The sequence below is a fragment of the Lissotriton vulgaris genome, chromosome 3_1, assembly GCF_964263255.1.
Source record: "Lissotriton vulgaris chromosome 3_1, aLisVul1.2, whole genome shotgun sequence".
Lineage (NCBI taxonomy): Eukaryota > Metazoa > Chordata > Amphibia > Caudata > Salamandridae > Lissotriton > Lissotriton vulgaris.
The window spans coordinates 1468621011-1468642566 of NC_141689.1; the positions used below are offsets into that span (position 1 = coordinate 1468621011).

Sequence of the window (21556 nt, forward strand, 5' to 3'; positions counted from 1 at the left end):
TGGCCCCACATATCAAATCCGGCAATGATTTCCTATTGCTGGGGCATTTTAATGTACATAGTGAGTCAGTGGACAACGCTGAGGCTCAGTCCTTCCTAGCCGATCTATCCTCATTAGGCCTGACACAGTTTGATAAGGGTCCTACCCACTTGGCAGGCCACACACTTGATATGGTTCTGTCCAACTCCCCTAAGATTGTGTGAAATCCTCCCACGCAGGTTAACTGGACCGATCACTTTGTTATTGAATTTGTCATGCTCAATGCAGTCAAACCCAGAAACTTTCCTGCCCCACCTCCTTTGTTGCGCAGGCAGTGGCATAAAATATCACATGAAGCTCTTCAAGAGTCACTGACTGATCCCCTGATTATAGTCTCCGACAACATAGAGATGGCAATGTCTAAATACAACAATGCCATTCTCACTGCGGTGGACGCCATAGCCCCCATAAAACTATGTAAACTGCGCCCCGCCCAATGGCAGGAAATTTGGTTTTCTGACCAATTGCGCTTACAAAAAAAGGCTTGCAGAAAGTTAGAAAAGACCTGGAGATCATCCCGCTCCGAGGTTGATAAAAATTGCTATTACACCGCTTTGGCCCTATACCACAATATCAGACTGGTCAGAAAGAACTATATTGCCTCGCAACTTACTGAAGCAGGCAACACTCCCAAGGTGTTGTATCGGATACTTCAATCCTTTAGTAAACCCATTGCCTGCGAGAGTCTAGACTCATCATCACAACAATTATGTGATGATATCTCTCTATATTTTACCAACAAAATAGAGATGATTTATGATAAAATTATTAGTACTAGCCTTTCTTCGGGCTGCCCTTCGTCATCTCCTCAGAAGAGTGGGTTTTCTAACTCTCTCTCATTCTCTGAGTTCCCAGTGGTCTCTCAGAGCGAGGTAGAAGCTTTAATGGGCCAATTTAAGCGTGGATCCCCCTAGATCTTATTCCAGCTAGAATTATGCCATCGTTAGGCAAACTGCTTGGCCTGATGATTCAGTCTTTGGTCAACCTCTCTCTCTCTGAGGGTAAAGTACCTCAAGAGTGGAAGACGGCTCCGGTTAGTCCTATCCGTAAAAACTCAGGCATTCCCTGGACAGAATTATCCAACCTCTGTCCCATCTCTCTCCTCCCGTTCTTGAGCAAATTAACGGAAAAGCATGTTAATATCCATCTGTCGAGCTTTATCGAACAAACAGGAGGCCTGGTTTATTCCCAGTCCGGCTTCAGGCCAAAACATAGCACAGAATCAGCTCTCCTTTCAGTGACAGATGACATCCGAATGTCCTTTGATAACAGGAACTCGATGATTCTGGTGCTATTGGATCTGTCAGCAGCGTTCAATACAATATACCATGACATTCTGCTCAGTCGCTTGGAAGAGGTGGGGCTTGAAGGCCAGGCACTGGCGTGGATGAGGAGCTTTTTATCGGGCCGTACACAGTGTGTCAGCATGGGTTAATTTCGATCTGCTTTTATTGAGCTCACCAAGGGGGTGCCACAGGGCTCTTGTTTGAGCCCAACTCTTTTTAACATGTACGTGGCCCCCCTAGCAGGTCTTATGGGAACATATGGATTCATCCCAGTGTCTTATGGTGATGATACTCAGCTTCTTTTTCCTTTTAAGACACTTAGCGGCACGGTCAAACAGTCGTTCGCTGAAGGTATGAAGGCTGTGGCAAGATGGATGGCCTCTAACTTCCTACAGTGCAATGTGGGTAAGACTGAGGTGATGCTCTTTGGGGAAGCATCATTACTGTGGACTCCGGACTGGTGGCTGGCAGACTTAGGCTCCGTCCCCAGCCCTAAGCAGGTTGTGAAGAACCTTGGTGTACGGATCGATCAGGGTCTTTCATTAAAGGAACACGTACATCAAACAGTAGGGTCCTGTTTTCACGTAATGGGACGTCTTCGTAGGGTGTTTCCTCTTTTACCAGATTCTGTTAGAAAGACCCTTGTTCAGGCCCTGGTACTCAGCCGCCTGGAATATTGCAACGGATTGCTGCTTTCAGCAAATTATAGCCTTCTTTGTAAACTCCAGGTAGTACAAAATACAGCCGCCAGGCTGGTCTTAAATGCTCCACCCAGATCTTCTTCACGCCCATTGCTGGAAAAACCACATTGGCTGCCAATCCGTCAACTAATTAAGTTTAAGATCTGTTGTGTTGTTCATAAGGGCTTACACGGCTTGGGCCCTGTGTATCTGGCAGGAAAGTTTGTTCCCTACAACCCAGTACACAACCTTCGTTCCAGCAACCAGTCCCTTCTTCAACTTCCAACCATCAGAAGAGCCAGACAGGGTGGAAAAGCTCTTTCCTATCTGGGCCCATGCCTTTGGAACAAACCCCCTGCTTCCCTTAGACAGTGTACCAATCATCTGACATTCAGGAAACTGTTAAAAACATTTTGTTTCTACTTTAGCCCCTCCTCCAGCTCTCTAGTTTTTCCATCATGTGAGCTGTTTCTTGCCTTGGCGCGGAGATACTCCTTCGGGAGTCGATTCCAGCGCTGTACGAACCCATAAATAAATGATCCATTGTCTTCCAGATCCCCAGCAAGAAAAAGGTCAAGGAGGGCTACTACAAGTTCTTCTTCAAGCCCCCTTTTTTCTGATGATCTTGATGTTGATTGGAACCCACCAATGCAGTCTGAGAGTGAGGCATGCCATGAGCCGACAAAGGTAGCTAAGCCTAAAAGGAAGGTTCCCGCAAGGCTTCCACTTATGGGTGATGACGACGAACAAGAAGTGGTGTATTCTGCTGCTGATGAACAGTCTGACGACGACTCAGTCATCACAGTCATCACTCCAGCCCCCGCGGGCATGCAGCAGACAGACATTTTTACCCTAACCTGAATTGCTGCTGAGCGGGATGTGGGCGGCGTGGCACTGGTACCACCACCAACGCAGTTAACTACTACACCAACAATACGACCTACAGCTTCCATATTTTCTCGTCAGAAGGGCCGGCAGGGACCTCCATCCAGCTCGACCTCCATTACCTCAAGTAGTGGTGCAGAGTCAAATTCAGCCACGCCCATCCTCCACTTCATCTGGCATTGAAACTGAAAGTAGCACCTCCACCACCACCAGACATCTCCAGTCCCCAGTTTGGGACTTCTTTAGTGTTAGCAAAAATTCGGGAAACATGGTCGTTTGTTCGATTTGTAAAGTGTAGTTAGTCAGGTTAAGCTTGGTACCAACTATTGTACCGGAGGCCAGAGAGGTCATCTCCAAAAACACCACACTATCATTTGGGAAGCGCACCTGAGGAAGACCCGGGAATACAAAAGTACAACAAATCCAAATGTATCCATTCATATTGCATCTGATGATGACGAGGGGCTGATCGCGCAGGGGGGAAGTGAAGAAGCGACATACATGTTTTCTGGTACACCCAGTAATCCTGGCAGCAGCACTGCAGTGGTAGCGCCCACACCCTCTAGCCCAGCAACATGTATGAGCCAAACTAAGAGTCTGGGAGAGACACTAATGCGAAAAAGTACATCAATGAGCCTAACTGGGTTGAAGAAGTCTATATCATCATCATCATCATCATCACGTAAAACGGTCCAGACCACCATTAAAAGCATATTTTGGTCGGAGGCGCCATTTGAACGCAACCACCCAACGGCACGTCTGTGTAACTCACAGCTATCTAAAATGCTAGCGCTGGACCTTCTCCCTTTTTCTTTCGTGGAAGGGGTGGGTTTTCTAGAATTTGTGGCAACAGTCTGCCCTAAATGGAAGGTTCCTAGCCGGTCCTATTTTGCCAGAGCTGCAGTTCCAGCACTACATGAAGATGTGCTGGAAGTGATTGGGTCATATTTGCAGAAGAGTGCTGTTCACACTATCCACCTGACAACAGACATGTGGACCAGTTGCCAAGCCGTGGATTACATGTGCATCACTGCACACTGGGTCTCTTTTGCAGGGGTTAGAGATAAGATATCTGCAGGTGTTGACAGTGGCACTATTTTTCAAGCTACTCAGAAACATGCAACAGTAGCCATGTTTGCCATGGAGAAATCTCATACTGCAGTAAACATTTTGGATGAGTTAAAGAGTAAAGTTTTTAAATGGCTGGTGCCAAGAAGTCGCATGATTGGTTATGATTGGCAAATAAATCCAAAATATTGTTTAGCGTGGTCAAGGAACTTGCTGGCTCTAAAACTAAGGCCACACTTCCTCCTCTATCCAACGATAAATGTGACGAGCTCGCACAGTATTTCATCTCTAAGATTGAGAATATTCATCTGGCTAATTCTGCGCAGGGAGCTAACAACATCAATAACATCTCTGTTAACTTGCCCCCTGATACTGCTGAGGTGACTTTTCACACTCAGACTTCAGTCTCACTTCTGTCCTAGCCTGACCTTCTCCCTTCTACTCTCTTAGAGATTTTGGGTAAAGTTAAGTCAGGCTCGCCGTTGGACCCTGCACCCGTCTCCATCTTACAATCCTTGGAGCCCCCCTGCTTTCTATTATTTGCACTTTGCTTAACCACTCCTTGAATACTGCAACTGTCCCAAGCTGCTGGAAGCATGCAATGGTCACACCACTCTTGAAAAAGACCACTATGGACCCCAGTGTTTCTTCCAACTATCGTCCCATTTCCCTGCTGCCTATCTTTTCCAAAGTTTTGGAGAGACGTATCCACACTCATCTATCTCAGTATGTGGCGCTTAATAATTTCTTACATCCTTCCCAGTCTGGCTTTCGCCCAGGATTCTCTATGGAGACCACTCTTTTAGGTGTGACAGAAAATCTATGCCTACATCTGGATCGAGGGGAAACTGCTGCACTGATATTGCTCGATCTCAGTGCAGCATTCGATCCTATATCGCATAGTATACTTATCAAATCCCTCGCACACTTAGGTATTGGTGGCAAGACTTTGGATTGGCTTTCGTCTTTCTTGAAGGACCGGACCTTCCAAATTTTTTCTCACCTTTCCACTTCTAAAGTTTACTCGTACCCACACGGTGTACCCCAGGGTTCTATTCTGAGTCCCCTTTTGTTTAATCTTTATGTCACTCCTCTAGCCCATATTGCTCAAAGGGCCGGCCTTGATTTATTTACTTATGCTGATGTTTCACAGATTGTTTTCTCCCTATCCCAAGCTGACCCCACCTTGCCATCTCCTCTGGAAATCGGACTTAGGGATATTGCAAACTGGATGAACAGCAATTTACTTAACCGCATCGCTGCTGCGGTGATTTTTGCGCTGTGCGCCAAATTGCCAATTTGCTGGTGTCATGACGAGCTCAGCTCGTCATCAGCACACGACCCCCGTGGGTGATGACGAGCTGAGCTCGTCATCAGCATCGAAAGGGTTAAATTAAATGGTGGGAAGACGGAGGTCTTGGTTTTGGGCAATAAACCTGATCTCTGGAGTCCGAGTCACTGGCCTTCAGCTATGGGTGCATTGCCAGTCCCGTCTGCGAACGTGCGTAACCTTGAAGGGATTATCGATAGGGGGCTATCTATTAGGGACCAAGCCAACAGAGTGTCAGCCACCTGCTTCACCATCTTGCGCTGGTTTGAAAAAAATTTCTGGATGCCGCTCCCCCCATGCTCCCTGATCCCAGCTCCTGTTGACGATCTGGCCAGCTGGTGGTACCGCTTCGAGACTACAGAGCTGTAACTGCATTTATTTAATTAATTCGCCTTGCGTTGTGTTTATTTATTTAATTCCGCCTCGCGCTGCATTTATTTAATTAATTCCGCCTTGCGTTGTGTTTATTTATTTAATTCCGCCTCGCGCTGCATTTATTTAATTAATTCCGCCTTGCGTTGTGTTTATTTATTTATTTCAGCCTTGCGCTGTGTTTGTTTAATTAATTTAGCCTTTAGCCCCCGGTGCCCTGTGACCCTCCATCTTGTTGTGTGTCCCCTGGCCCGCCCCTCCTCCCTGCTACCGCCTCCCAGCTGCTGACCCTCCCACGCTCCGCCCCCTCCACCATCCATTTATGGCCAATGCCTCCACGCGCAGCGTCCACGCGCTACGGCCTCGCCGAAGGTGCGCCAAAGGTAAGCCCGTCTACGCCCGTCCGCGCCTGGACCGCGCCCAGCGCCAGACCCCCTGCCCCTCACGTCACCCAGCTTCCCGCATTACCTACGATGCCGCCTCCCTCCTAGCCCTTAACCCCGGTCGCGCCCCCAACTGCGTCCAAGCCGCTCCTGGACACACCCATGGACCTTTCTCCTGCTACTCCTGCAAATTCAGCGGCACCGACAACATCTCCGATACGACTACACCACAGATTCCCGACCCCAACGACCTACAATGCATCCTTCTCAACACCCGCTCGGTGCACAGACACGCCATTGACCTATGGAACCTTCTAGACACCTTCTCTCCAGACGTCGCCTTCCTAACGGAAACATGGATGAACGCTTCCTCCGCACCAGACATCACCATTGCCATCCCTGAAGACTATAAGATCACTCACAAAGACCGTACCAGCCACACGGGAGGAGGAATCGCTATCGTCCATAAGAAATCTATCCGCATCTCAACCAGCTCTGACACCAACCTCGCCAACTCCGAACACCTTCACTTCCAGATCCACATCGACCCCAAAACCACTCTCAGAGGCACTCTCCTCTACAGACCACCAGGACCCAGCGCAAAATTCAGTGAAGACATCACGGACTTCATCTCTCCACACGCGCTCCCCTCCAAAGACTATATTCTTCTGGGAGACCTCAACTTTCACCTTGAAAAGATAAACGACCACAACACCACCACCCTCGTGGACAACCTCGCCAACCTTGGACTTAAACAACCAGTCACTTCCCCCACCCACATCGCAGGTCACACACTCGCCCCCATCTTCACTTCCAGCAATCATGTCTCCTTCAGCCACACTACGGACCTCCTATGGACCGACCACAGCTGCGTTCACTTCACCTACAACAAGCCGAAACCCATCAACCACCCCCAACCTACCCTGCAAAGAAACTGGAAGAAAATCACCACGGACCAAATCTCCGCATCGCTCCTTCGAAACTCCCCAGCCCTCTCTTCTAACGCCAACGAAGCCGCAGCCAACCTCACCCTATGGCTATCCAACACCGCTGACACCTTAGCACCACTGAAAAAACGTCAAAGCAAACCTGGCAGCAAGAAGGCCTCATGGTTCAACGATGATCTTAAGAAATCCAAGAAACTCTGCCGCTCCCTTGAAAAAGCCTTGAAAAAAGACCCATCCACCAGCACCAAGGACGCCTTCAAAAGCACCACCCGCACTCACCACCAACTGATCCGAAAAGCCAAGAAAACAGCATTCAAGGATCGACTTGACAACAACGCCCACAACAGCAAGGAACTTTTCAACATCGTCAAGGAATTTTCCAACCCCTCGGCCAACTCCAACGACATCACCCCCTCTCAAACCCTCTGCGACTCCCTAGCCTCCTTCTTCCACAACAAGATTGCAGACATCCACAACAGCTTTGACAACCAACCCGGAAACCAACCCACCCTACCATCTGCTGACCATCTTCCCCCCGTAAACACCCTTAACGCCTGGAACCCAATCTCCACTGAGGAAACCATCCGCCTGATGAATTCCATCCACTCTGGATCCCCCACAGACCCATACCCTCACCACATCTTCAACAAAGCAGACTCCGTCATAGCACCGCACCTCCGAGACGTCATCAACTGCTCCTTCAACTCCGCCACCTTCCCGGAAGACTGGAAACACGCTGAACTCACCGCCCTTCTGAAAAAACCCACAGCGGACCCCACCGAACTCAAAAATTACCGCCCCATCTCGCTTCTTCCATTCCCGGCCAAAGTCATCGAGAAAGCCGTCAACAACCAGCTCGCCGCCTTCCTCGAAGCCAACAAATCACTCGACCCCTCACAATCTGGCTTCCGAGCTAAACACAGCACTGAGACCGCCCTCATCGCAGCAACAGACGACATTCGAACTCTACTGGACAATGGAGACACAGTCGCCCTCATCCTCCTCGACCTCTCTGCAGCATTCGACACAGTCTGCCACAGCGCCCTTCTACAACGCCTCAATAACATCGGAATCCAAGGAAAAGCACTTGAATGGATCACCTCGTTCCTCACCGGAAGAACCCAGAGAGTCCGCCTTCCTCCATTCAAGTCCGAGGCCTCTGAAGTCATCTGCGGCGTGCCTCAAGGATCATCACTCAGCCCCACCCTCTTCAACGTATACATGAGCCCCCTCGCGGCCATCGCCCGCCAACACAACCTCAACATCATCTCTTACGCGGACGACACTCAACTGATCCTTTCTCTCACCAAGGACCCCAGCACCGCCAAAACTAACCTACACGAAGGAATGAAAGAAGTCGCTGAATGGATGAAACAAAGCTGTCTGAAACTGAACTCAGATAAAACAGAAGTCCTCATCTTAGGCACATCCCCCTCTGCTTGGGACGACTCCTGGTGGCCGGAAGCCCTCGGAAAAGCACCCATTCCGACAGACCACGCACGGAACCTTGGCGTCATCCTGGACTCTTCACTCTCAATGAACAGACAAGTCAACGCCGTATCCTCTTCCTGCTTCAACATTCTTCGCATGCTCAGAAAAACATTTCGCTGGATCCCCTCCGAAACAAGGAAAACTGTCACCCACGCTCTGGTCACGAGCCGACTGGACTACGGAAACACCCTCTACGCAGGTACCACCGCTAAACTCCAGAAGAAACTCCAACGAATCCAAAACGCCTCAGCCAGGCTCATATTAGACATCCCACGCAACGAACACATCTCCGGTCACCTTAAAGACCTCCACTGGCTACCCGTCAATAAGAGGATCACTTTCCGACTGCTTACCCACGCACACAAATCACTCTACGACATCGGACCAGATTGCCTCAACTCTCGACTGTCCTTCTACACCCCCTCCCGCCAACTACGCTCTTCCAGCCAAGCCTTCGCCACTGTACCTCGCATCAACAAGACCACCATGGGAGGCAGATCCTTTTCATACCTGGCTGCTAAAACATGGAACTCACTCCCCGCTTACCTTCGCCTCACCCAGAACCACCTAGCGTTCAGAAAGCAGCTTAAAACGTGGATATTTGACAAATAATCCTCCTCCCCTTCCTAAGCGCCTTGAAACCCTCTGGGTATGTAGTGCGCTATACAAATTTTATGACTTGACTTGACTTGACTTCCCTTCGGATACCCAGAGATCTGTGGTTGACGCCTTGGTGACCTCCAGATTGGACTATGGTAACGTACTCTATCTGGGGTCCACCAAGGTGGTCACCCGCTGTCTCCAATTGGTACAAAATGCAGCCGCTTGACTCCTTTGTGGATGCCGTAAATCAGACCACATTACAGAACGCCTGAGGGAACTTCATTGGCTCCGTATAGAGAGCCGTATAAAGTTCAAGGCGCTATGCTATATGCAAAAGATTAAGATGGGTGTGGCTCCCCTTTATCTTCAGTCGATTGTCAAGCCCTATTCTCCTTCCCGCTTGCTCCGTTCCTCCTCTCAATACTTATTTTGTGTTCCTAAGTATACGTTGTCCAGAATGGGGGGCAGTGCATTTGCCAACCTGGGACCCAGACTGTGGAACTCCCTCCCGCTGGCTGTTCTCGCGGAAGTCAATTTTGCTTACTTTCGAAGAGTTGTTAAAACCTGGCTCTTTAATCAGTAGATTTCTTTTCATGGGTGTCAGGTTACTTTTGACAATCAGCGCCGGGAAACCCGTTTGGGTAGCTGTAGCGCTTTACAAACTCAATAAATAAAAATAAAATAAATAAATGTTTCCACAGATAATGGCAGTAATATAGTGAAGGCCATGAATGATGGTGGCTACTTCAGAGTGCTGTGTTTGGCGCACTGCATTAACATTATTGTTCAAGATTTCTTGAAAAGAGAAAACACAGTCAGCAAGTTACTGACCACCTGCCGAAGAATCTGCACACATTTCAGCCATTCTTTTAAGGCCCGGAAGGAGATGAGGATCATTCAACGTAGCCGTGGGGTGCCAGTCAAAGGACTCATCCAGGAGTTGGCAACACGTTGGAACTCAACCTTCTATATGCTTGAACGTCTGTTTGAGCAGTACTTGGTAATCAATGAGTATGCCAATAGCATTAACATACGGTCTGCTGCTATGAAAAACATGAGGTTAGAGCCGGAGGAATGGGACCTAGTTAAAAGCCTGACAGACATGCTTTGTCAGTGGGTAGGACTGTAGTTTGGGCAAAGCTATACCATTGTTGTTCATGCTAGAGCAACAACTGAAGGTGGTGTCTTCAACGTTCTGAGCTGATGTTCACAAACAAGACGCATATCAGTTGGCGGAGAGCTTGTTAAGTTGCCTACTTGTTAATGAAAGGCTTAAAAAAATACATTCAGAACAATATTACATTTGTGCCACTATTCTGGATCCACGGTACAAAAAGGCACTGACCAGCAAAGTATTCATTCCTTTTGATGAAGAAGATGTTTCAAAGTACAAACATTGACTAGCTGTGTCAGCCACTTGGTTCGAAAAAGAGAGGCAGGAAATTGAAGGAAACACCACAAGTACTACTGAAGCAGCAGGCTATCCGACGTCAAGGTCCACTTCTGTGGCTGAAGGCAGTCACTTTTCCTCACAGCCGTTACCGACAGCAGCAACAGTATCCTCATCTTTGTCACTTCAGAAGGGACCCGCCTCTCACCCAAAAATGTGGAGCGGTTAACAATGATCAAGATGAATCAGCACTTCCTACCACCAGATTACAAAATACATGAATCCATGCAGGAAGAAGAGGATACCGACTTAGGTGACGGAAGCTCTTCTCTGTTAGCTGACCTACTCCATGTTCAATTCACAGAGTTTGAGGACGAGCTTTACTCCCCTGACACCTAGGCTTGAAAAACGTACTTTTTGTTTTCTTCCGTCCTTTTTGACTTTTATTTCTGTGTGTCTTTCTTTGATTTGCAACTTTTAGCACAACAAAATTTAAATCACAACAAATCCATCAGCATCACAGTCTTCGTCTTATTTTCCATATTGAAGGTGCCGCTGTCTGCATTCCTGAAGTTCACAACTCAGTCATGCTCCTCTATCCTCCTCATCCAGACTCCCCTTATCCATTTCCCTCAAGGCAGATGCCCGGATTACGCAGAATCTAGAAACTGTTGCTTCAGTCCGTGCATGAGTCCCCTCAAAAGAAGTGGGACTGGAATGACTCAGTTCAGTTCAGTTCATAGACTTTATTTCGATAAAAATATCACAAAAGTCGTTACATGACACAATAGCGGTGAATTACACACAGTATAAAAATCTTTAAAACAATTATATTAGCATTAAATCACTTGTATTCCATTAACAGGGATATACATTAAGTACTTTAAAAATCTTGATAATACAGTTAGAACTCCTAATACATGAAGAGTTTATAACATTTCATTCACCAGCGCAGCAAAACGGAATTACCAATGGGCTATGTGCAAAATGTGCATTGGACGCCAAATTATAAAGTGCTTTGTGCAGGAGACATTATATATCCAATCATTTTACAGGGTAACCTATTTGAAGTGTTTATTATTCTTGACCAGCGTTAGATACTTAAATGTGCTTTCGAACGAATAACCCACATCCCTCCCAAAAATGTTGCGACAGCAATAACTATCGGTTCTTCCAATGAGGTAGTCAGAATCCGCACTGCCTCATTGCTCATCCTAGTTCCCATATTCTGGCAGACTGGTTTCAACCATCTTAGCCTTGGTCTGTAATAGGCTGGGCAGGCAAATAAAATGTGAACCACCGTCTCCACCTGATCTAAACAGTAGGGACAGGTATCATCATTCAAGTCTTTCCATTTCTTAGTGAAAGCTTTAATAGGTAGGGAGCCCACCCTGGATTGATGGTATAGTTTTCTTTCATTTGGAACAGTAATTATGTCCCAATATTCCTCAAACTTGGCTTCATGTTTTTGTCCAAGAAATGATATAGACAATGACGGCCCAATTGAAGATTTTTGCTGTGATCATCTTCCAATAGGCTGCCCTTAGCTCTACCTTAGATGGAAATACTGTACCCCCTGGATCTGTCCATAAGCTACTCATGCCCATCCCAATGAGTGAGTCCCTCACACACGTTAACCATGGAATTGTATTGGACACGTCCAGATTTTTGACGTTGTTTATAGCCAACGCTTAGTGTTGTAACTCGGGGTCACCCATTTCTTCCTCCAGTATGACTCACTATGCTGACTGCACCTTCTGAAATTGACACGAGACGCTGCCCTATTGCCCGTCACTTAAGAATAAGATGATGGCAAGTGGAACAGGTAATAAATGATGAGATGGCATGCAGTGGTGGACAACACTGGCTGTCTGGCTCTGATGAAAGGAATTGTTTATTTGTCGTGCATGTAGCGAATCCTATCTATGTGTTTTGTTATTATTGTTTAATCTTTTACACACTAAATGTAACTCAAATGTAGTCTGTTACCTTGTTTAATACAAATTGTACTTCTACTGCAGGGGCCAGCCACTACGTTGCATTTTTCAATATGGAAAATGTCCTTGGACTCAGTGTGTAGACAACATTGAGTTTGCCAATAACATACCATGATGATGATGAGTCTTGATGATTAAAGTTACAGATTATCTTTATTCTTTACACAGTCACTCACTGGGATGGATGGATCATCATCATTGTCGGTTTACGGAAGAAATATGGCCGTTTTGTGAGTGGCAAACAACAGGTAAACAAGTCAACATCAACCTCAGCAGACCTTCATGTCTGTCTGATCGTGGTATGGGAGTGGTCGAGCCAGTGTAGTGAATGCCAGAGACCAGACAGCAGTTCATGTAAAATTGTTGCTATGTGGCTTGCTGCATAAAATTAGATGTGCTTTGTTTGTCTGTGTCAAAGAGGTATGCCACATCATCAGGTTGGTTTACTCAGTGGTACCTGCCTTGACCATCTGCATGGCCCTGGCCTGCTGTGTGCAATTACTATCCTTGAAAAGGAGACTCGGCGTAGGCACTTTAGAAATGATGCCTGTATGTAATACTGTCGCCTCTGAAACTGTTATTTTTGCACTACGCACCGTACCTTATATTTTTTCTCAGTGCTGTTTTAATATCTCTTCCTGTTTTTCTATCAAAAATTGCAGGCTGGCTTTTACCTTGTGCCATGGGAACAACATCAATCTGCAATTCCGCATCCGCCAGGCAGGCAGTGGACAGTGTGTCTGGTCACCAAGATTCATCAGCGGAGCATCAGATGGAATCAATGGAGGAGTACCGCGAATAGGAGGAATGGCTGGATGCATGCAACTTCCCAAATTGAACAGGACAACAACAACATACAGTTACAGTATCCTCTTCACTCCTCCTTATCTTTTAAATAACTTATTGTTGTGAACTTCTATGAGTGCGACTCTCTGCTTCAAATTCATCCCTACAGCTATTTCATAACTTTCTTTGCTATTTTTAAAACTAATGTAATGTACTACTAAGTCATTCTCTCTATGAGTGAAATTGCGTAATTACAGCAGCCCTGTACTGTCTAATAGTTTAGTACTACTTAGTAAGTTGTAGTTTGTGCTACTTTTCAGTGACAGAACCATCCATTTAGAAAACAACTTCATGCATGCACTTCCTTTATGTCGCTTAAAAGATTTATGGATATCTTGTATCCAAATTTTTTTTTCTTTATTTGTTGTTTGTCCATGCTGTGTTTTTTTCCTCTCTCCACAAAACTTTCCCAAAAACCCCCATTCCCATCCAATTTTCAAACCCTAACCCTCATCCCCGGGCTGTGTGGTTTTCATTGAGGTATGACTAAATGACAGCAATAGTTCCACACACTTGCTGGGGAGGATAAGGTGCAAGCAACCTCCTCAAATCAACTTTAAGGCAGCTAGATGAATCCTAGGATATTGTAATTCTACTTAAAAAAGCACCAATGAGTTTTTTCAAATGAATTCTGAATTTCATGCCCACCATCGATTTGATCCATTGTCAACATCATCCTCCTACATGTCAAGACTTGTTATGCTGCTGTGTCACTGTTCTTGTTGTAGCCATGATCATCCATGCTAATTTTTTTCCCATACTTATCTTCAGCATTGCTTAGGCTACAAATTTACTGTTCCTTCTAATACTCCTCTCAGGCCACTCAATGTCTCTTTTTTTCCTTTGTTTTTTATATGCTCCTACTGCTAGTGTGGTACCACTCCTACTACCACCACAACAATGGAATTTCTGTCCTGGATAGATTTCATGGGCATCCGTAATCGCCATTTGCCATGCAGCCAGCGCTGTGCCTAGCTCTATTCTCAGTACAGACAACAAATGGTCCTCGACATAATTTTGCCAATAGGAATAATCATAGAACTCAATCAAGTAAATTGCCTCCACATTCAGAATAAATCTGTAGTCTAAGTGGTATAGAGGATAATAGCCCACACACTCAAAGGAATGTTATTACAATAGGTGCCAAATAACCAATGGAACCAAAGAAAGTCCAATTGGGACGGTTAATTTAATATACCATACAGTAATGATTGAAAATCAATACATCTATGTACATGTATTTACACAAATCATAAAGCAAAATACACTTTTTGTTAAAAAAGAGAACGTGCACAGAGAAAGATAAAGTAAGTGCTCAAGTGAATGATCAAGAAGATCAGAAGAAAGTGTGGTTGATTTATGTACAAAAGAAAAATTAGCCTGTCCTAGGGACTGCTTGTAAAAAATACTTCTTTTTTACTCGCTAATTGCTATGTACAATTCCTTAGTCCTTCAATTGCACCATTGGCAATGAAGAGAAGGGGGGTAGGGAGTGGACAAGGGACAGGGATTATTAGATACAGGCTCCCCCTTGGGGGAGCCTGTACCTAAGGGGGAGCCCAAGGGGGAGCCTGTACCTAATAATCCCTGTCCCTTGTCCACTCCCTACCCCCCTTCTCTTCATTGCCAATGGTGCAATTGAAGGACTAAGGAATTGTACATAGCAATTAGCGAGTAAAAAAGAAGTATTTTTTACAAGCAGTCCCTAGGACAGGCTCATTTTTCTTTTGTACATAAATCAACCACACTTTCTTCTGATCTTCTTGATCATTCACTTGAGCACTTACTTTATCTTTCTCTGTGCACGTTCTCTTTTTTAACAAAAAGTGTATTTTGCTTTATGATTTGTGTCAATACATGTACATAGATATATTGATTTTCAATCATTACTGTATGGTATATTAAATTAACCGTCCCAATTGGACTTTCTTTGGTTCCATTGGTTATTTGGCACCTATTGTAATAACATTCCTTTGAGTGTGTGGGCTATTATCCTCTATACCACTTAGACTACAGATTTATTCTGAATGTGGAGGCAATTTACTTGATTGAGTTCTATGATTATTCCTATTGGCAAAATTATGTCGAGGACCATTTGTTGTCTGTACTGCTGAATACCCAGGTCCCTTGACTTCATTGGGTCAACCCCTGTTCCATAACAGTAGCTCTATTCTCAAACACGAATCACAGGTAAGATAAGCATTTTGTGGAGGTAGAATAATGGGCTAGGACTCAGTGGAGAGGAGAGACTGACAGTAGTACTAATAAAGTACTAGTAGGCCAATTGAATTCACTAACTCTGTTAGTGGCACTTTTGTAAATTTTTGGACGTTTTAGATAAGTCATGCTGGTAAGTTTGAGGAAACCAAACGCGCAGTAACCCACGCCCACCACCCCACAAAGTAATATGAACGCGTACACTATGTTGAATTATGTAAAATAAATAATTATATATTTACCCTAACAAAAAAAAACTAGTCCAAAGACCCAAAGCACCCCCCTCCCTAACTTCAACAAATGTCCATTTCAATGTCCCACAAAAAGTCCCTCAGAATCCCCAACTCCCAATACCCCCCCCAACAGTCTTTAGAAAAGGGGCAAGGGACACAGTCACTTCCGGCGGTGTCCTGTGGCGGTGTCCTGTGGACAGGTGGTCCCGCAGCTCTCTGCTGAGGTCCTGGATCTGGTGCTTCTGCTTCTCCATCGTGCGCTCCAGGTAGTCCACCTAGCGGCGTAGCCGGTTCAGCCGTGCCACCCAGGCTCTGGAGGGGGGGGGCAGATGCTGGTTTTGTTGTAGCTGAGCCTCCTTCTCCTGTTCCCGAGCCCACAGCCGGCGATATTCCGCACAAATAGCCTCCAGCTTCTGGGCCCTGGCCCGGACAGCCATCTCCTTGCTGATGAGCTTTTGTGGAGCATCTATATGAAGAAATAAAGAAAAATACTGTAACCAATACTCTTTAACAATAACACAAAATAATTCAACAGAAAGTTGTCTCACGGTAACACTAGCAACTTGCAAGCACAGTATAACATTTTGGCATGTATCTTTCTGCCGTCTTTGTAGGCCTGTAACATTAGTGGGAGTTTGTGGAATTCTACTAGCAGCACTATGGACTCACTACATAGTTAGAGAGTCAGAGAGTACACCAGTCTTCTTTTTTTCCTCTAGTTTTGTGAAAGAAATTACATGTACGTGAACTTTTGGTAGCCAGCATAATGCCAGCTCGGTCAGCTTGTACCCAAAAAAAACAGACACAAGCCATGATGACGCAGACTCGCATTACTTTAGGCAGTACATGCAGGTGGGGATAGGGAAGCTCTTATTTTTCTATAGGGGTGGCACTGGCAATACTCGGTTACATCAAGGGCTACTGCTCAATGTAATTTATATTTCACACTGCCCCCCCCCCCCCCCGGGCCTTCAGTACTACAAAAGGAAAATGAAGATTTTTAATTTCTGATCATGTATCCAGCCGATCACATGATCTTAGCTTATATGATGGATGACTTTAGGTGCTTTGTTGTGATAGATTGAGTGAACAACAGCGATAGTCCACCCATGATTGACACAGCTGAAAGAAAATTATTAACATAGGGAGTGAGTGTGGTAACCAAAATTGCCAGAGGAAGGGTTCTACTTGACTTGATATAATGTCAACTATACAATACATACACAATATATGCTGTGCTTGCAAAGTAAACTACTGTACTGTTAGTCAAGGGAGAATTTCTGTACAATCACAACTTCTAGTATTTGGATTTCCTCTCCTTTGCTACTCTGGCACGGACATGCTGTTCAAACAAAGCACTCTTCATCCACTGAGTGTCTGCTCTACATACACCTCTGCTATCTATGAGGAAGAAGATACCATCCATGCGTCAAAAGTAAAATTCTATTATTCTTCATAATGTCTCAACTGAACCTTTACTTGGGGAACAGCCATGATAACGCGGGGATTACCCCGCACTGCCATTACAACGGAGGGATTACAACGAAAGTCGTTACAAAGACTTTCGCTGGAAGGCGCTGTTGGATAGGGAATAGTTAAATTTTCTATCCAACACCTTCCCTACTGTCAACGTGGGCTGGAGTTGGAATAGAAAATTAAACTATTCCACTATCCAGCGCCCTCCAGCGAAAGTCGTTCTAACGACTTTCGTTGTAATCCCTGCGTTGTAATGACACACGTGGTAATACCACGCTTTGTCATGACATACAACCCTTTACTTTTTCGCAACAACCAACTAACACCCTTTTCATTTTATTTGGTAAACTACTGTCTTGACTTGCATTTCAGTTTCACCCAAATGATATAATGCAATGCACACCACACATGCATTTTCTGATTCACCCCTACAGGCAGTCATCTTCTCTTTCTCCTCCAACCATCCTTGCTTCAAGCAGCCATGGATCTGATTCCTTCCGATCAGCCACCTCTGCATGCTTTCAAAAACACGTTTCATTCTTTACAGTCATAAATGTTACGACTCGCTCGTCCCTCCTTACGCCCTTCTTTCCCTTTTAGTTCATCACATTCCTCAAGTTCATCTGATCTAACTTGCCTTCACGATAAAAGTTTCACAGCTGAGTTGAAGTCAAATAGAGGGGGCCATTGCTTACTCGAGAACTACCGCCACTAATGCTATGGCTAAGTCAAGGGTGCCTATCTTCTCCGTGATTGGCAAAAATGTAGTTCTAAATTAGTAAATGTTCATAACAGTATGGTGTACTTCTACTAGTGTACTGTCTACTGTACAGTACATCATACACTCCTTTGCAAGCCTACTCTAAAATGTCAATAAGTAAGGATTATAATAACTTACCACCATCCGCCGCTGTTGAGCCATCCCCCACAGCAGCTTCTCCTGGTGGCACTTGTGGCGCCACCGCATCTGCCCCTGGAGTGGACCCCTCAGCGCTACTGGCCCCGGCACTGGTGGTGGGTAGTGCCGCATCCGATGTTGTGATGATGCCTAGAAAAAACATGTCATATTTTTAGATGCCATACACCACCCCCTATTTTGTCTCGTAATGGAAGAGAAAATGTTAAACAATTTTTAATTATTGGGACTGAAAAAAAGTAACAGTTTTGGGGAGAGTGTTAACTTATATGCTTAGCCATAACATGCAACACTTGTTGGCACAACTGATGAATGCTTGCTTTTTAACGTGCAACATTTTTCAAATTAGAGACAGAACCACCTACTCCTCAGCACCACCAGGAGGACTTAAAGTTCCAACAAGGTGAGGGCTCCCGAGTCCCGCACAGTTACTATTAATAATTTGATGTGTTGAAGTATATACTAGAGAAGGGTGTTTACACTTTAACGTCATCTATCACCACTGCTCGCTGGGAATACTGGGCTCTTAAAAATAAAGAAATTGTTTTTTTATTTCTTATTTGAAAATAAAACTTTAAAACAAAAAAACACTGTGTGGTTTTTGTTCACGACTGAGTGAGCGGAAGGGTTTGTAGTTGCACTACTGCACTTTGCAAGCATGCTTCCGTGACTCTGATAGGTCGAGACTCGGTAGTCTTCTTCTGTTCTTCTGGGTCGTATAATCTTTGTCAGACACACTAGATCACGGGCACTCATAGTACGGCCTGCGGGCCGGCAGCGGCCCGGCAAGCCTTCCGTGGCGGCCAGCGGACCATGAGACATCGTACTGTGTTTTCAAAGAGTGTCTGCAAACACTCTGCTGCTCTGTGGGGGCTGGGCTATTAATTCCAGCGAGGCCAGAGTGGAGCTGCAGGGGCACTAAGAGGAGGGGAAATACAGCAAAGCCCCATTCACAAGCAAATGGTCTTTTTAAAGACATGTAAAGGGCTCGGGTGGGTCTGTGTGTCTGTGCGCACTTGGGAAGCAGGCTGGGGAAGATGTCTCAGGCCAGGTGACACACAGGTAGCGTGAGATGATAGAGGATGACAAAGGAAGGTAGAGGAACAGAGACAGAGGGAGGGAGGGAAAGGGAGGGAAAGCAGAGACAGAGGGAGAGGAAGGGAAAGAGAGACCGAGACAGACAGAGGGCGGAGGGCGACAGAGGGAGACAGAGGGAGGGAGACAGAGTGAGGGAAGGGAGTGGGGAGGGAATGAGTGTAGGGGAGTGAGGTTGTGAGGGAAGGGGGGTGAGGGAGTGGGGGAAGGGGAGTGAGGGGAGGGAGTGAGTGAGGGAAGGGGAGTGAGGGAGGGAGTGAGGGAGTGTCATGGTGGGTGTGCTGCGGGCCGGAAAAGCAGGCAAGGAAGCCGAATGTAGTGGGCTATGCTGTTAGTCTATTGCACAGAAGCCAAAGAATAAGGGACAACAGAAAAGGGTTCCAGAGGATGATGGTGGTCACCACTCCGGGTCTTCGGTCCGGGTACAGTTCTCCAGGACGTCCAATGACGGGTCCGGTATAGGGGGGGATCCACGGAGGGCAGTAAGAGAAGAAAACAACAAGGGACCGTTAGACCTGACTTGGTTCTCGAGGTACAAATGTTTAACACCGTTTGCCGACTTGGAAAGCTTAGCTACCTACACAGACCGACTCATAATAATAGTACATAGCAATAGCACAGCGAGTGATGGTAGAGGCAGGATAAGAATGTAGAAACAGTCTACAAGAAGATCAAAGACTATTTTGTAAGAAAATAGAATTAGGAAACAGTTTGGAATGAATAGGAGCTGTAAAAGTTAGGGAAGTATAATTATTAATATTAAAAACAGAACAACTTACTGGGGCCAGCAGAAGAGCCTCCAGAGGACCGATCCTGCCCACCTTGTTCCGCTGGAGTCTCAGGTGTGGTCTTCTTGCCCCTGGGAGGCGCTGATGACCATGAAATAAACACAAACATGGATGATTGTTTTTTTTAAATATTTGATTTCTTTGACCACAATCTAAAACTATCTCAGGGAAAAAAATTACCAACAATTACACTACATGTATTGACCTATCTGATCTGGTCAACTAGGAGGATAGTACAGTATTGCTGGATTCGCAGACCGTCTACTTGGAAAGTTATGTAAATCACTAACTAAACCAACAACAAAAAGGTTCTACTATGACTGCCAGCACTCAGCAGCACGTGACATGACAGATACAGTCCGTCATCATGATTGCAGACCACTAAGAATGTCCTACTACTAAATAACAAGTCATAATATACTCAACCTATCAATCCACCACTATCTCTTCTTAGTGGCAGCATGAGTACAAAGGAAAGACTAGACTTGAGTCTCTAGTCTCTCTAGCATTACGCAGTTCTGCTCAAATGAGCACAAAGTTGCAAACAAGTAAGCATAGTAGCAACGCCACTGAGCAGGCGAGCACCTGCAATCACAGAAGCTTTTTAAACATTAATTTACCTGCAATGTAATCAAATCGGCAGCATTCTAGCTCTTCGGGAAAAACATATAATAGCAATATAACACAGAGCAGAAGAAAACAAAGTAGTTATTCAATAGCTACTCACCAAGCCTAGGGATCTTTACGCCAAGCAGGTGGAGCAGGACCTGCTCCCGGTCGAGGAGGTCAGCACACCGGTGCGTTGCCTGATGGTGGGTGCGACGGACCCCCGACTCCCTACGCATGGCCCGGCATACATATCCCAGAGCTGGCGATGCTCCCGGAGGCCATACCCTGAACCGGGCCTGCCCCCTGGTGCAACGGTCTTCAGGAGGTGGCGCTGAACATAAAAGACAAGTGCGGCCACCTACACCGCGCTGAAAATCTCCCGGCCCACTACATCCACCCCCTTAATCTCCCGCATAAGAGCCGGGAACGGGGTGCGGGACCCTTCCCCTTGGTGTTCTTCCCGGCTCCATTTGCCATGGTCCTGGACAGGAAAGTTAAATAAAAAATGGGAAATAATAGGGAAAAAGTAAATAAAATAAAAGAGGTAAAAAAAGTTGTTTTTAAAGTAACGAAAAGTTGAAAAAAACACAAAATATAGATGTAGAAAAATAGAGGGATAGATAAAAGGATTGCAAAGATTAGGGGAGGATTAAAAAAGCATGCCCAGAACCATAGCAATGAATATAAAACAAGATGGCTGCGCCCATTGAGGACCGCGTGGGTACGTTTGCACGATATATCCCCCGCGAGCACGCAAAAACGCACGCAACCACGTAATCGCACCTCGCGCACAGCGCAAGAATGCAACTAGCCGCCGGAAACAGAAATACGCAACGCAAACAAGAAGGCAGCGCCCATGTACGACCGCATGGGTAACTTTGCGGTCGGCGCGCTGAAAGCAGCCC

At 45.9% G+C, this 21556-nt stretch overlaps 1 pseudogene; it reads left to right on the plus strand.

Annotated features, from left to right (window-relative positions):
• The window catches only part of LOC147728039 (presenilin-associated rhomboid-like protein, mitochondrial), a 104338-nt pseudogene that overhangs the window by 23039 nt on the left and 59743 nt on the right, over positions 1 to 21556 (plus strand).